The sequence below is a fragment of the Lissotriton vulgaris genome, chromosome 6 (genome assembly GCF_964263255.1).
Source record: "Lissotriton vulgaris chromosome 6, aLisVul1.2, whole genome shotgun sequence".
NCBI classification, from domain to species: domain Eukaryota; kingdom Metazoa; phylum Chordata; class Amphibia; order Caudata; family Salamandridae; genus Lissotriton; species Lissotriton vulgaris.
This window is the reverse complement of record NC_141694.1, coordinates 597,354,293-597,372,372: the sequence shown is the minus strand read 5'-3', so window position 1 is coordinate 597,372,372 and position 18,080 is coordinate 597,354,293.

Genomic DNA, 18,080 nt, shown 5'->3' with positions numbered 1-18,080 from the left:
TCTGTGAATTTCTGTTAACTCCGAATAAAATTTTTCAGCAATTTCTGAATTTCTGCATTTAATGGAACAGTCAGAGCTGAGTGTCTATTTTCTCTCTGATCAAAAACTGGTACAACAGGACCATTTGTTACTGGTACTGTCACTACTTCCATGCTTTTAGTTAATTGTTGGATTAAATCTTCTTTTGCTTTATTATAATTCGAAATTTCTGGTATATCAGCTAGCCTTTCTGGGTTTCTCGGGAAATCATTTCTCTGTTCTGGAATTTGAGGATAATTTCTGTTTTCTCTTGCCGTACTAGAATTATTTCTTGACCCTACTCTTTCAGGTAATTTTAAAAATCTGGGCGAACCTTCATCAGCTTCCCTAGGAAGTGCACTTGGAGAAGTTCCTGAAGAAACTCTTGGGGTAGATTGTGAATCTGCTTGATAAGGTGGCTTTTTGCGTTTAGTAGAATACATTTCTTCTAAAATTGCATCATCTAATTCTTCATCAAGATTATTTTTCTTTTGGGTACACTTTTGACCTGGTGTTTCAGTAGTCATTATTCTCACTGGGTACAGACCATCATACATGTCTGCTTTTCTCCAGCGTCTCACTTTATCTTCATGTGTCTCTCTATTTACATTTATTTTTGGACCTCTAGCTAAACCTCTGGTTTCTCGCTCAAGTTCCATCATTTCAACCTCCCATTCAACTAAAGCTTCAAATTGTGTAGGTCTAGGCTTTGGCATAAGAGCCATCATTTTTTCTCTCAGGTTTCTCAAAACCTTCATATTAAATGATCCATCTTCCGGCCACGCTAATACGCCATCATTTTTTGTATATTGCATCCAATTTTCAAACCAAATGACAGTATGATAACCAAATTCACCTTCCATATATGCTGCAGGTGTTTTGTACTTATGAAGTAATTTTCCACCACGCGTTTCAATTTTCTTGTCGGGATTAAATAAATTTTTTATTTTCTGAAACCATGAAGGCTTTGTTTCCTCTTTTCCGTACCAATAACTCATGTTTTTAAGCAAAATCTCTTATTTCAAAAAGATCGTAAATATTTTCTTGATGTTCAGCTACTCTAGCCAATCCGTGCGCGAAAGACACCAACAAGCCAAAGGTTAAGCCACGTCACTACCTTGCTCAACCAACAGAAATACTGTATTCAGAATGGACCAATCAGTTATCAGCTCGTCACTGTCACATGAGCCAATCAGTGCACTTGCTGTGACGTATGCTAACCAATCACAGTGCGAACCTAGTGACGTGCACTGCCGCTGCAGCGAAGCTGTGCGTATCACTCCGTAAACTTACCCCTCCTTCACAAAATATTTTCACAGCACCATTTTAAACAATACTTTTCAATGAATTTCAATTAGTAACTACAGAAAAACAAACCATTTGTCTGTTTCGCTAAGAAAAGCGATAGTTTTTACAGTCATTCAGAAAATCTTTCGCATGAAATAGACAGCGCTATTTTCACAAAATCATTTACGCATTCAAACGGAAAACCTAATCATACATACATGAAATCTTGGCAGGACTTTAACCAACCAAAGAAATCCTGAATTGCCAGTAAGAATAGACGACGCTTCCTTACCCTTCACTCAAGCTCAGATAGATCTATTACTCTTTTCACAGAGAGTTTTAAAACGGGCTCCAAGTCCCTGTACTCAAAGCAACAATTTCATAGACAATCCTCACTATGCATTTAACTAAACACACCTATGGTCCCTAAACTTGTGTTGTACGTCCGCAACACTAGTGATATATCAATACCACTATTTTGAAACAGAACAAATGCACTGTGTAACTTCACCTGTCACACTACTTTACTCTGCACTGGCCAGAACAACTAGGAATTTTCACACTGCTGGAAAAGACCTTTCAACAACATTTAACAAGTGAACAAACTTAACATGTTTTAGACATGTATCCTATGTAACTACCATGTAGCATGTACGTTACCATAGTAACCGTAACTCTGCTACCAGAGAAATCGATCCAGCGCCACTAAAGAAATTCTGTCTCAACTACACCACCCAACACCACAATACTCACCATTATTTTTAAACACTCACAAGGCCCATAAGAAACCGAGACAGATATTTGGCAACTGAATCATGTGGCCTAATTAATCAATCCTATCTAATTTTATATACACTTTATATACAACTGCAGTTTATCATCATTATAACCATGGTAAAATAATGGAAACATTTAATTAAGCCACCCAGGTCGATAGATTAGCTGATGGTAACGTCTAAAATAATCAAGGCCAGCTTGACATTTTAAATCTTTTATTTTCCAAGAAAAAGCATTTTAATAAGAAACCTTTTTATTAGCATTAACTTTAGCAGTTTATTAATAAAAGCACATTGATCATGGCAATTTCAAAATAATCAGAAGCATGAATATTATTCAATCATTTTTCAAACCCTATATCTATTTCCCTAACTAACAACCTAAAGGGGAAAATGCAAAGTCAAAGCCCTGGTAACGCTTACATGAAAGAATTGTTCATCAGCATGTCATCGTCTCATGGGAATCAGGAAGTGCAGGCGCGGGCTCCTGACAAGTGGTCAGTTTTTATACCTTTTCTAACTAACTAAGTATCTACATTTCTAAAAGACACCAGAAATTCAGCTTCACCATTGGCTGAGCCATGTCAGTCCACCAACGTGTCACTTGTTCGTGACCTAGTCCGGGGCACATCATAAGCCCCTATTGTTCATAAAATCCATCATCTCAACTTCCTCAGGTTTGCAACAATAAGCTGGGTAATAAGACTTTTGACTTCCTGAACTTGGCAAGCAAAGCAGGCTCAGTGTCCTTGGTGCACTCGAAGAAACATGAAGACTCAACGTCAATTGTCCTGCACATTATTCTTTTTTGATTTGGCAGGAAACATTCTTTTAGCTCGAGAGTAAAAGCTTTACTCTGGTCAAGTCACGTCACGTCCTTAGCAGCACTGCCAGCCAGCCATCTTTCATTGAAGGCCCACTCGGTTAACTAATATTTAAACAAACACAAGACAGTAATTAATTAGAGAATTGAGACCCATTCTGTTTCCCACCCACCATAGCTAAAGTTAACCCATTAGTTTATGTTATCTAGCAGGAAGCACACTTATGCAGCGAGAATATCTACCATTCTCCTTTTAGGCCAGCAGGATTTTCCACAAACCTGTGCAAAAAATAAAAAGACACGACATAGACAGAAGCACATGTAAATAAGCTCATGCCATTAATTAAACAGCCGCATTAATGTTGACAAGGACATTAGACAAGGTTAATAGATTATTTTTAAAACAAACTTGAAAAAGCAACATAAAGCAGGTAATATTAGTCCTGCGTGTCTTAACTCACTTTTAATCTAGGTTGATTAGTGAAAACCATGCACAAACACATTAATATATGTGATATATTATGGAAATATGACTTCACGAGTCAGAATAAAATTATTCCTGAAACTCGCTCCATCACATTCTTTCTCAAATTCAACATGTTCCCATGCATTTACTTGAGGCAGGTCTGGGTTAGAGTCTCATTTTGTGCATCACTCGTCTCCAATTCTACATTTTTCTCACTTAATATGTACCATTCAGCGGAAATTACATCTCATTAGAAGAGATCCAGAGCCAATCTTTAATCCATAAACAAGTGTGTAAACCTTAATTACACACCATGTCAAAGGCAGGTGCTTCGCCAGTCAGTGTTTTCTCTCCCTTATAATTGGCAACAGAATGTTTCTTAAACAAATTTCCCATTTCTCTTTACTGAAACTTGCTCTATCGAACATGTTATAAACAACATGAAAATCCATCAATCTCAAATCAGCAACCATTCAACCCTATTGCAGCACATAATGACATAATCAAATAATTACAATGATTGTAAAGCTACCTACCCTGATTGCTGACCTGTTGCTGACTGCTGAGGAGATGAAATGATGCGCTGCAGCGAGCTTCACCTCCCTGACACAGTGCTGACATATAGCTGGCCACTCTCTGACAACAGAGGTTTTGCGTGCTTCCCTCCTCTTTTTGAAATATAATTTTTTTGGCCTTAGAACTATGAGCACTTTACCACTGCTGACCATTGCTAAAGTGCATGTGCTTCTCCCCTAAACATGATAACATTGGTGTATACACAATTCGCATATTTAATCTACTTTTAAGCCCATGTTAAGTGATAAACCATATACCCATGGCCTGTAAAATAATTGCTACTAATGGCCCTGCAGCACTGATTGTGCCACCCTGACAAGTAACCTTGCAAAACTGTCTTAGGCCTGCCACTGCAGGGCCTGTGTGTGCAGTTTACTACCATTTCGACTTGGCGTTCAAACCCTTAGCTAAGCCTTGAAATGCTCTTTTATTACACATAATCACCCCTAAGGTAGGCTATTGGTAGCCCCTAGGGCAGGGTGCTGTGTAAGTTAAAGGTAGGACATGCACTTTTAGGTTTTGCATGTCCTGGTAGTAAAAATAACCCTGGGTGTAGTTCACTTAGTAAATCTACGCATAGCCACTCAAAGTGCATTTCGCACTACGGGAGCTACGCATAGCTACGCAAACTGCGTAGTGCACTGTGCAAAATGCTGTTCGCACTGATTGCACAGTGCCGGATGCTTGTCCGCACTGTGCAATCAGTGCAAACCGCATCTTGCACAGTGCAAACGGTCGTTTTCTGCCGCTCGCGTAGATTTCTAATCGAGCAGCAGCTTTCTCAACGTGGACTGGTAGTTTCTCATCGCGAGCGGTCGTGAGCATACACAACCACTCGCAATGAGAAACCTGAACTCCCCGCGTTGAAATTCTCGCCGGGAGGTTTATTTTCCACGTTCGGCAACTTGATGTTGTTGATTTCGAACGAGGAAAAAGTCTTGCTGGAATGTCATTTTGCTCGCTCGCGGTCGCCAACTTGGCGTTGAGGACTGCGAGCAAGCCAAAAATGACCGCTACTCTGTTTGTACTGTGATACGTGCAATTCGCGAAGTAGCGCAAACTTCGCGAGGGTAGCGTAGTACTTCGCCCTGCGTTAGTGACAAACACCCATATTTGTTTTTCACTAATGGGAGGCCTACTCCTTTCATGAGTTAACATTGGGAATCCCTTAATACACTTTAAACAATAATTCCTGATTAGAAAGGAGTAACTGTGTCCTGTTTTATATAATTGGAATGACATTGAAAAATCCTCTTTACTAGTAAACATGGATTTAACATATATAAAAAACCACAGGATACACCCATAGTCCCAGTCGATACCTTGGTAATTCTAGCAACTTGCAACAATGTCTCAATGGAAATTAATGAAAGGATAGGATTTAAAGAATAACTCAATTATAATGCAAAAATTTAATAATTACAAATAGTCTGAGGAACACAGTTAAATGCAATTATATTATTAGCAACGAAATGCAGATTGGATTTCTCAGATCAAAATGCAGAATAGAACATGCTTTTTAAGTGTAAAGGTAAACACTTTGTGCTTGTGAAAACATATTAAATGGTGCAAGTGAAACAAGTGAAAATAAAGATAAGGAATGCTACAGCATGCAGCATAATGAAGTTTTGCATGATTCAATACATTTATGAAGATGTTTTGTAAAATCATGTCATACTTCACAGTCCAAATTTAGCTCCTGCAAGTTGAAGGCATTTCGACCTTCATGACTGGAGGTCATCATCAGAAGAAAAACAATACAACGTTGGATGAAAGCTGCCTAAAGGGTGAAAACATGACAGAGGATATAAAGATTGAAATACAGAGTGAAGCAGTTACATGGAGCATTTGAGGGAGTAATAAAAAGTACCTGGTAGTTGACAAAGGTGTCTATAGATTTATAGAAGACAAAATGAGGAGGAGTAGCATTAGCCACTGTTGTCAATTAGAAAGCCATTAGATACAGAGTAAAACTGGGGGTGCACTTACATGGGTGGATTCTGGCAGGGCTTGAGAATCCAATGGCAAGGGCAACATTTGGTGGCTCACATCTGCAAGGGTATGGAAGTCTGTAATGGGATGGTTGCACCAAGTGTTCACCTTTACACGTAATACATGACTTAAAAAGCATGTTACTAAGATTGGTAGGTTTTAGGTTACAGTGGTCAGGGCCCAATATTGACGATGACACGCACCTCACAAATGGCTGCACCCAAGAGCCATTGTGAATACAGTAACTTGAATTGTGGGTGGAGGTCTGTGCCTACTTATAGAATGTTGTGAGAAGAATAGTTTCCAAGACTCATATTCATTTCTTGAGAGAGTGTGTTGTTTTTTTAATATTTTTTTCCAATAGTGAGATCATGCGAAAAAAGGATACCTGAAACGTGTTTCGCCCGATGGCAAATTTGCTGAGGGCATTTTTAAGGCTGGTTTTGACAATAGACAACAATTGGCCATAGAATGACAGAAACAGATTTGGATTGTAGCAGGAGTGAAGTGCACAGTAGATACACATAAATTAATTTAAAAGCCATGGTACACCGAATGAGTTAGATGATAAAAACATATTGTGGGTAAAATACAGGAGATAATGCAAGAGATAGAAAGCGGAAAATACAATAAAAATGTAAATTATTTGAGGTACCATTTGTGTACCTCTTTTTTAACATGACTAATCGTAATAATTCACTAATATCAGTGATACAGGAAATCGTATTTGCAATGTATAATCAACGTTTTAAGTATCATGTGAATGACGTTATTTTGACAATTATCAGTGTGGGCAGCATATTCACGATTTATGCTCACATAGGCAATGTCATGATATATCCTGATTCCATATAATCCAGTCATTATATACGTTCAGTACTAATAAGATATTAGTACTGAACATACCCATTAAAGGAAGGTTTGGCAATGTTGCAGTTTCAGCAATCAATTTGTATACGAGAGAATAAGGAAAGAAAAAAAAGAAGAAACAAACAAAGAAGAAAGAGCACCTCAAATACCAGTATGTACAAGGAAGGACCAAATAATATGAGCTACAAATGTTATATTAACTTGGTTAAGTAAGACCTATAAAAACCAAAATACTAGGAAACAGAGATCAAGCAATAAAGGTAAAGGTGGGGGAGTACTATAAAATGAGGCATAGTGCTTACCAGAGTATCCTGTTAGTGGTCCTAAATCCTAAAGGCAAAACAGTATATTGAAATTAGTCATGCTTAGTAAGTGAGCAGCAAGGATAAAAGACTGCATGCATCACAGTAATTTAAACTTGAAGTGGGAAGTCAAAAATGCGGCATAGCAAAACAGTGTTTGGAAATTAATCAAACATGGCAAGGAAGCAGCAATAAATGAAAGACTACGTGCATCTTGGTTATTTATAACTTATTAGGAAAGCCAAAAAAGTGGCATGGGTGACAATCGGTCCGGGCTGTGTGTCAATAATAATGCCCGTTGGAATGCTTGTCAAGGAGGCGGCAATGATGAACGACTACGTACATCACGGTTATTTAATTTGTTTTATCAAGGCAGTAAATGCGGAATGCGGTATTTGGCAAAAGTGATTTGGCCTGGAGGCCCATAGGAATGAATGTGAATTACCGAATCGGTAAATACCGATTTGGTAAAATAGGGAAACATTCAAGGGTGGCAGGGTGTCACATTGACACAGATGAACATGCACAGATTTGCATTTTCAAAGGTATTTGGTATTTACAACCAACTAATAGTTGGTGGTAAATAACGAATCCTTAAAGCACATGAGCACTCTTTAAAGTGCTTCCTACATGCCATTTACTGATTCGGTAAATACTGAATCGGTAAATAAATGGCCCAATACTGGTCGGTAAGCCTGCAATTTACCAAATTTCAGGTTTATCGACCAGTAATGGGCCACCTACATCTGGCCCTTTGTTTGTAGTCTATTATCCTCTTTGTAGATAGTGATGTCCAAGAAGTCAATTTCTGTGCGAGAAATATTGTTGGGTTTCTGGATGTTCCATCTGTTCTCGTTGATGTTTTGTAGAAACTCTTTGAGTGTTGCATCTGGGCCCTTCCAGATGCACAGAATATTATCTATATACCACCCCCAGTATAGTATATGAGGGGTATATTCAGAAAACTTCTCATCCCACAGACAATGATTTTCCACTCAGCCCATGAATATGCATGTTACCGTGAGGTAAATTTGGCTCTCATGGCACTCCCCTGTAGTTGTAAGTAGTACTTCTAGCTAAATGTGAATACATTGAGGGTGAGGCAAAAGTACAGCATTTCCAGGATCATCTGATTGTACTCCATATAATGGACAGGTTTAGTGGCCAGTGTTTTTTTTACTTCAACGATTCCGTCATCATGACAAATCGATGTATAAAGACCTACCTCATCAATAGTGGTAAGTATGCAGTCATTGTTCCATGGGATTCAAGTAAGATGTCCTATGTATCCCATATATATGAGCGGAGATCCTTCATAACGGGTTGAAGTTAGTGGTCAATGTAGTCACCCAGCTTGGAGCAGATGGAGATCTTTTAAAAGTAAGTGACGATATTTATCAACATTGACTCTTTGTTCAACTGACTAACGTCTACTTGTTAGAAGGATAAGATGCATTGTTAACACTAAACTGTATATCTATGTGTTTTCCAGCCCTCTTTGAACTTCTATTATCTTCCTTTATCTATCTTTAATAGGAGTTTTCCATGCATTAAACTCAATGCTAACCTCATAGTCAGCTAGGCTGTCACCACATTAAGTATCAGATATAATAAACTGTGAGAAGGAAGAAAATAAGAATACCATAATCCATTAGCCAGGTCACTTTTGAGACAATATATATATATATATATATATAAAAAGATGATGTTGATGATGACAACTGAAAAGAAAAGGGAATCTAATGAGAAAGGGATACCTATTTATAACTGTTCACAAAAAATCATGTAAAATAATAGAAATACATTCTGAAATACAAAATGAAGTGAATATAACAAATGCTTGATGTAATGACCTTTCTTTAGACTGTTTCTGCTATTTAAAACGATGCATCATGCAATTACTGATAAGAAAGAAAAGTTGAAAGCTGTAATAGTTTAATAATCATGAATTTGAACTGACCCTTGTTATTTACGTTTACATGTATTGAGATTAAGCAACTATTGCTTTAAACTATGGCTATCAAATGACTTATATATGTTTTTCTGTTTTTTTGCTCTTTTACAGATCTTTGTGTAATTGTTGTTTTGAAAATGTATGTAGTGTATATGTAGGACGGGCACTCGATGAAGGCGACAGGCCGAAACGCGCGTTGTTTAACAACATATTGCCTACATCTGTAAAAACATCGACCAAAATTACGTTATGTATATGTCTTTGTGTATTCTTTATTGTCTATGTAAAATTTATGGATTTTGAAAAAAACGTTTTATGAAATAATTTAAGAAAAAGGGAAAAAAAATAATGGATACAAGAATATTTTTCTAAAAAAGATATCAAAAATAAATCATAATTGAGATTCATATTGTACTTATCATGTGCTTTATTTGAACATCATTTGTTAAATGTAAACGATATATGATTCACCTTAGGGCAGTAAATATTTTATTGTTTGCTAATTAAGTCCTTTACTTACCTATTTGATTAGTCCCTACAGTTAGCAAACTTAACAATAGGTAGGGGTCCCCTATTTTCAAAACAGCAGATGGAGGTAATGCCTGCAATGATTGGTCTCCCTGGTGGTTTGGTTGTCATTTTTATGCATTTTAGGCAGAAGGTAGGGGGTTGACATGGTGGGATGTTCAATATATAGATTGTGACGTTCCTCCAGAGTTAGTAAATTATTGGCATACCACACATCAAGTTTCTTTTTTAAACCTTGGAGGATTCTTTGTGTGGGATTGGAGACTAATTCCATGTAACAAGTTGTGTCACTGAGCTGTCTATGTGCCTCTGCAATATAGTCATCAGCATGTAGTAAACCATGTCAATGTAGGATTTTCCACAGCCTTGGTGGGCTGAAAATCTGGATTTTATTAAGGACACAGAGGCTAATATTATGCAATAAATCATTTATTGCTACCACTCAGTAGCAAGAAAAAAATATGTTCTTAGAATAAAGAATACAGAACCTCTAAGAACATTCCAATAATAGCAAAAGTCCTATACCTCATCTGTTCCTCCTTCTGACATTGCCTGCTAAAAGAGTAAAACTTAAAACATATTTCGTATTTTCAGTCTATAATCACAAAAATAATCCAAACAAAATGAATTCTTCTTTCTTTGCCAAACGTTGAGATGAGATATGTCCATATTCGACCAATCCCAATCAGCTTCTTTTTGACTCGCATAAATAACAAGACAAAACATCAGGGTTGGGTAACAAAACAAGGGAGGGTTAATATTAGCCTCCATGTCCTTAATAAAATCCAGATTTTCAGCCCACCAAGGCTCTGGAAAATCTACATGTTATGGCATGACACGGAAGCCAACATTATGCAAGTTCAAAGCATATCAACAAGACATTGAACTGCACTCTCAATAGGTTTAAAATAAAATCTTCTAAAAACAGAATCTGTTGACCAATCTGCACATTTTAAAATATCTTGCAGACTACCTCCAAAAATACGTGCTGTATGATGCAGCTGCACCTCTCACTGAGTGTGCACCGAACATACTTATATCTATACCTTTTAGTAGTATAAATCTTTATTCGGTAAAAATTTTCACCATAAAAGAATACATTTTCAATAATTATACATTACTTTCAGTTAAAAGAAAGGGAATAAGAACATTGGATAAAACCTAGCACAATAAAATTCCCAGTTAATATAAAACATATTTTACAGTACATTGGGTGTTTAATATGGGGCCCGGTCCAAACATTCTCATCAATACACTGTTATCTAATTGATGGGATGACTTCAAAAGCTATACTAAACTCAGCATAACATACGGCCAATGGGTGCCGACTATCTGTTTGGCAGGGGCGGGGTTTGCTGCTTCATCCTCCTAATACGAGATAGCCATGCACTTCTCAGAAATTTGGCCACCCCGCATACCATGACTGAGAAAGTCGAGTCAGTAGTGAGGACTCGTAAAGCCATTCTATGGCACCTCAAACCCAGCCCCATACATACTGGTTTCAACCATACCTTCCTAGCAACTTTATAAGCGGGGCAGGCAAACAATAAATGCGCCACAGACTCCTTCGGGGCCGCGCACCCGGGGCATGGGCGCGGAGGGCCATCAGCATTAGACCACCCTGAGGTAAACTCGTGCACCGGAAGGGTCCCATACCTGAGCTTTAAATAAAGGGCTCTGTCCAGAGGCTTGGTTATGAGGTCGAGGAAGGGTTCCAGCTTCCTGGTCCATTTAAACTTCAGGAACCGCTCTGTAAGTAAGCCCCCTACCCCACTGCATGTTGCCTCTGCCTGCACCCAATCCCAGTATAACTTCTTGATCACTGGTTTGGGGGGTGGCATTTGACTCTCCCACACATACCTTAGGCCCAATTGCACCACCAGCTGCCTCACATTGCATAGCCACCTGATCTTGTTACCGGTGTCTAGCAAAATTAGTTCGTCCAGCACAGCAGCATAGTTAGCGAGCTCCCCGGTCCTTCGCAGCCGCACCCAAAACAGTAAGGGGCGCAGCCGCACTAGATCTTTAAAGGATCGCCTGCCCAGATCTAGCCGCAGGGGAATTAGCGAGGTAGAAACGGGAAGAGCCACCAAGTCCCTCAAAAACTTGTTTTACGCTGCTCCTAGCTCTGAAACGTTTTCAAACCCCCACAGCTCAGAGCCGTACAGTGCAGCCGGGAGTATCTGGCCCTCATAAATTGCCATAACCGGAGCCACGGGTTTACTCGTTGACTCCCGATGCTCTCTTAGAGTCACCCCTGACACTCTTTTATGGCTGAGTAACATTTTAGCCAAGTGGTCCTTCCAATTCATCCGACTATTTACCCGTACCCCCAAATAGTCGAATGATTCTACCAACTCCAAGGGTGCCCCATTAAGTGTGAAATTATTTCTAAATCTTTTGGAGGGTGAGAGGGCCATGAGCTTAGTTTTCGAGGTGTTGATGGTGAGTCCTCTATCTGAACAGAAGGTGCTGAAATGATTTAAAAGCCTTTGAAGTCCCCCCGGGGATTTGGAGATCAGTAAGGTGTCGTCCGCGAAGAGTAGAGTGGGGATTCGTTCCCCCGCCAGGGATGGTGCGTCCACCTCTTCCTCTCTCAGATGATCCACCACTCCATTCACAAACAGGGAGAAGAGGGTCGGTGCCATAACACATCCCTGGCGCACTCCCCTCCTCACGGGCACCCTATCTGTCAGCTGGCCCTGGGTGCCCCATCTGATCCTCGCGTAATTCCCCTCGTGGAGCCTTACGATGAAACTCAAAAGGGACCCGGGGAAGCCCATCTTCTCCAACGTCTCCCACAGCCTTGCTCGAGGGACCAGGTCAAAAGCCATCCTGAGATCTATAAAAGCCATATAAAGGCTGCCCCTTTTGATGGTAACTGACTTCCAATAGATCCCAAAAAAGTGAAAGACCTGGTCCATCGTCCCCACCTTCTGACGGAATCCTGCCTGAAGGTGGGAGAGGATTTGTTCCTTTTCCATCCAGGCTCCAGCCCTTGAAATTATGACCTGCCAACCACTTTCTGAATCACATCTATCAGACTGATGGGTCTGTAATTGGCAGGGTCCTCTCTAGCCCCTTTTTTAAACACTGTGACCACCTCAGTGCCCTTCCAAGAGTCTGGCATGGGGTGACCCCATGCGATGTAATTCATTATTAGGACAATTAATTCAGCCCAAGCCTTTGGCTCCTTTATCAGAAGGTCCCCCGGTATCCCATCTGGGCCAGCCGCCTTCTTCGGGGTCAGATGTCTAATAGCACCTAGTACTTCCAAGGGCAGAAATGGTTCCTCGAGCTCCCTTGTATGTCCCCCATCTCTACCCATGGCTACAGTTAAAGAAGGGATGACTTCAGTTCCACCATATACTGCAGAAAAGTGGTCAACCCATTGCTGACTTGTTATATGGGTGGCAAGTGGCTGTGTGCTCTGTTGCCTAGCTTTGTTAATTAGGTCCCAGAATTGCCTTGAGTTCCTCATGCAGACAGCACCGTTTAGGTCCTGCCAATATTGTTCCTCCCACTCTCGTTTGGCCAGTGCCACTACCCTCAAATAATCCTTCCTAGCCACTCTAACTAGTGAGGGATCTTTTTTAAGCAGGGCAGCTGTTAGCTCTTTCCTTTTTCCCTTGCACTGGGCTGTGTACCAGGGATTAGTAGAAATGGGAGGTATATTATTAGCTCTACAGCTTTTCCCTTTGGATGAGAAGTATTGGCTCACCTGCTCTATTGTGTTCTTGTAGGCTATATCTAAGGCAATGGGTAACTCCGGTGCGTTTCCCAGTCCCTGCTCCCATGCTGCCAAGTCCAAGGTCAGATCTACCACAAGGGATTTTATACTCCCCAGTTGATCTTTCTTTAATTGGGCCTTGTCCCATTTCAACCTACGGTTACTATTGTAGGGGACAACCTCTTTGGTTAACCTCAACGGAGCACTCAGCCCCACACCCTTTTTGTTGCCCACCTAAACTTGGTGCAAAGGGGGTTGTGGTCACTATCCTGTGTAGCCACCACCTCCATATCTATTAGGTCTTTCCAGAGTCTGACAGCCAGTAAGATATAATCGATTCTAGATGGGCCATTGAGCCTATTGAATGTCATTGCACCCTCCCTGTCTGAATTAGTCCTACCGTTGAGTGCTCTTAAGTTGTGTTCCCTGGTTAGGGCGTTAATTTGAATTGCCCTTGCTGACCATTTTCGAATAGGGGGTAACGACAAGGCTGGGATAGACCATCTAGAATCTTCCCCCTCAATGCCCAAGGGATCGTCCCCGCTAAGTGGTTCAAAAGTACAGTTAAAATCCCCGCCCACTATAATTTTTGCAGAATGGGGACACTTCGCTAATGCTGTGTCTAAACTCATTAATGTTACTGAGGATGTGTCCCCCGGTGCCCCTCTAGCGTAAACATGAAATAATTCAAGCCTACTCCCCTCAGCGTATCCCCTACAAGAGAGGTCTAGGACATCCCTACACGCAGAGTCATGAATGGCAACATCCCAATTTAGATCAATTTTGTTCCAAGCCAGTAGTCCTCCCGCTGGTTTACCCTTCCCGCTACTCACTGCGGAGGAGAAATATGTGGTATATCCTGATTTGTGTAGTGGAAACAGGCTCCAAGTTTCCTGGAATAGGCAGACATCGAACTTCTCGATGAATATATGCCATTCCGGAAGCGCCATCTTCCTTTTTAACCCTGCCACGTTCCAGGATAACAAGTGAATGTCCCTATGATCTATTGGAGGCAATCCAGGGACTCCCTTACTCCCGCTCCTTTCCCCCTCTTTAGGCATGGGAAAGGCATCCACATAGGTAGATGGCTTAGATGATAGATTACTACCACATCCCTGTCTATTGTTGTTGCCTCTTGCCACCCTTAATTCCTCAAGCTCTGTGACCTTTGGGATAACACTACTTAGACGGCCACCCCTCTCCCCCCTCGTCTGTGAACATCAGTCACAGTCTTCCATACCTGATAGCAATGAGAACCTGTTGCCTATCTCCAGAGGGGTGAAGGGCCTCAAGTGCTCCATTCTACTATTGGTATTTCTGTTGTTTCTCTGGGGTGCCGTAATCCAGCCCAAGGGGTCAGCCGCCTGGACAGGATACTGGCCATAAGGGGCATACCTATTGCTATATAAGGGCAGGGGGTTAGGATGGGGAGGGTACAGCCCATTTGTAAAAGAAGGGGGGAGCACCACAGATCTAGGATAAAAATATGTCAGAACCCGTGGGGTGATACAATTATCCCCGCTTCCAGTGGGCCAGTTTAATATATAATCCACTAAAATTGACCACCACCAGGTCACCCTCAATATCTTTGCGTCTGTTACCCAACCAATTGTGCCGCCTGACGTGCACTATCTCCCCGTCGATGTTATGTGAAATGGGTCTGTAAGTACGCAGCCAATGCATTATTTTGTTTTTCAATTGAGCATAGCCCTCTCTCTTGTTGTCTAATAATGGCGGAACCCCAGTTAAGACGACCACAAAAGGCACCGCTTGTGGAGGTATCTCCACTTGTGGCCTTTTGGTCACTGAAGCGCTGGTGTGTCTGGCGCTTCCCTGTTTCTCCCGCATATTTCCTGTGGGAGCCCTTATCGGTCCTTTCTGTGAATCACCCACTGGACCTGATGCTGGGATGTTTTGAGGCTTGAGGAGAGGCGGTCTTTGATGTTCGAGGTCAGCCCTGCCAAGGAGCTGTGACTTAGGTTTGGGGGGCTGGGTTGAAGCTATTAAAACTTTGTTAGAGGGTAGCTTAGCGGAGATTGCTGATGGAGCGACCCCAGTCGCCTGGGCCTTGGCTAAGGTAACCATACTACTTATAGCCGTCTCCAAGATGGTAAGCCTAATCTCCACTTTCTTTATGCTCTCACTAATGGGCAGGAGCAAGGACCTAAGTAAGAATTCCAGATTCCCTAGTGAAGTAACGGGGGGTACTGCATTCAGTGGTGGGTCCCCAGAAGTGTTGTCATGGGCTTTGATGTTAGTACCCATGACAGAGGGAGCCACTGCTAGGGGTATTGACAAAGTTGGATGAGATTCTGGTACCTCCACAGTTGTCATATCAGAGCTGGCAGGGGGCTTTGAAACTTTCCCAAAGTCAGAATGGGGGATTTTGGCTTTACCCTGCCCACCCCTCAATTTCCTTCTTTTCTTGCTTGGAGGTGGACCATGCATCTCTACCACAACTATTTGTTTCGACTTCGTCTTCCTTGGTTTAACTGCAGTGGGGATCTGGGTTATTAAATCCACAGCAGAACAGCTGGGACTAAGGAGGGGGGAGGCACTTACAACCTGGTTGGGGGGCACACATGGAGTGGGAGTACGATCCTGCAGTAAAAGCAGGACGCCATCCTGTGATATTGGATCCTCGCTAATGTTTAATGAGCCACCCTCCTGGGTGACAAGATTAGGAGTGATATCAATAAGAGGCCTATTTTTCATATTCTCAATAGAGCGCCGACGTTCTGCCCTACGCTCAGCCACGGAAGTTTCCTTATCACCATCACCCAGGGCCCTTGAGAAAAAATTATCCAGAGTCCCATTTCTAGCTCCCACCACCTTCCCAGTACAACCCTCTCCAACCGACGATGCCATATCCGTCGCCTGTGTCGTGGACCACAGTTCCAGTGTAAAATAGGCGTAAGAGACTAGGCCCAGCCCAGCCTACACTGGCCTACGAGGGCCTCAGAGGGCCCGCCCTTTGCCCGGGCTTAGCCCGGCGCCCGCCCGCGTGCGTCCCGCGTGAGCGGGCAGCAATCTGTTTTTGTGCCAGGGCTGTGTGGGCGGCGCTTCCGGGGAGAGCGGGTTAGGTGACGGCTGTTGACCACGCAGGGGCTCCTGGACACTGGAGTCCCTGCTCTTCGCTCGCAGCCCCGTTTGTTCCTCCTCAGTCCCAGACAGTCAGTCACTAGTGAAGCGGGACCCGCGAAGTGGGTCCGGCAAACAGTTAATCCAAAGAAATGCTCCGGTGCTGGAAAGGGGCAAGGGTCCTTTCCCTCTCGATCTCCTCGCTGAGATAAGATTCCCACCTGTGGGAGGGAGGAGGGCTGATTTAACACAGTCCCGCACTGTGTTGGTGGCGCTTCCGGGGAGAGCGGGTCAGGTGATGGCTGTTGACCACGCAGGGGCTCCTGGACACTGGAGTCCCTGCTCTTCGCTCGCAGCCCCGTTTGTTCCTCCTCAGTCCCAAACAGTCAGTCACTAGTGAAGCGGGACCCACGAAGCGGGTCCGGCAAACAGTTAATCCAAAGAAATGCTCCGGTGCTGGAAAGCGGCAAGGGTCCTTTCCCTCTCGATCTCCTCGCTGAGATAAGATTCCCACCTGTGGGAGGGAGGAGGGCTGATTTAACACAGTCCCGCACTGTGTGGGTGGCGCTTCTGGGGAGAGCGGGTCAGGTGATGGCTGTTGACCACGCAGGGGCTCCTGGACATTGGAGTCCCTGCTCTTCGCTCGCAGCCCCGTTTGCTCCTCCTCAGACCCAGACAGTCAGTCACTAGTGAAGCGGGACCCGCGAAGCGGGTCCGGCAAACAGTTAATCCAAAGAAATGCTCCGGTGCTGGAAAGGGGCAAGGGTCCTTTCCCTCTCGATCTTCTCGCTGAGATAAGATTCCCACCTGTGGGAGGGAGGAGGGCTGATTTACCACAGTCCCGCACTGTGTGGGCGGCGCTTCCGGGAAGAGCGGGTCAGGTGATGGCTGTTGACCACGCAGGGGCTCCTGGACACCGGAGTCCCTGCTCTTCGCTCGCAGCCCCGTTTGTTCCTCCTCAGTCCCAGACAGTCAGTCACTAGGGAAGCGGGATCCGCGAAGCGGGTCCGGCAAACAGTTAATCCAAAGAAATGCTCCGGTGCTGGAAAGGGGCAAGGGTCCTTTCCCTTTCGATCTCCTCGCTGAGATAAGATTCCCTAGGTATATATCTATACCTGGTTTTTCCATTAAACTTTTCACCCATCTAGCCAAAGTAAGTGACGAAACTGCTTTATGTGGGTACCTGAAAGAAATGAGTAATCGATCTACCCCAACAGGTTTTAAAGGCCTTGTTCTACATTCATATTCCTTCACACATTGCACCACACAAAGCTTTTCCTTTTCCAACAGGAACGGATAAAAAACAGAAGTAGAATTTGTTTTCGTTCTTTGTTTTATATAAAAACAAATACCCTCAGGAGTAAAAATCTGCTTGTAATTTCTAAAGCACGTACATCTGAAACTCTTCTAAAAGAAAGAAGGCACCACAACATTGTAAGTTTATAAGATAAATCCTCTTGGTTCAAAAGCCTATTGTCATCCCATGACTCAATTAAACGAGAAGTATACCTTGAACCAGGGGGTTTTGCCAACCTGATGCTCCTTAATAACCTCTTTACCATAAAGCCCTGACTAACTGTAATTCCTTTCACCAAAATATGACCTGCAGAAATTGCAGACATATGTAAATTCACTGACCTATAAGCCAAACCCCTTTTATACAAATCAGTTAGATAA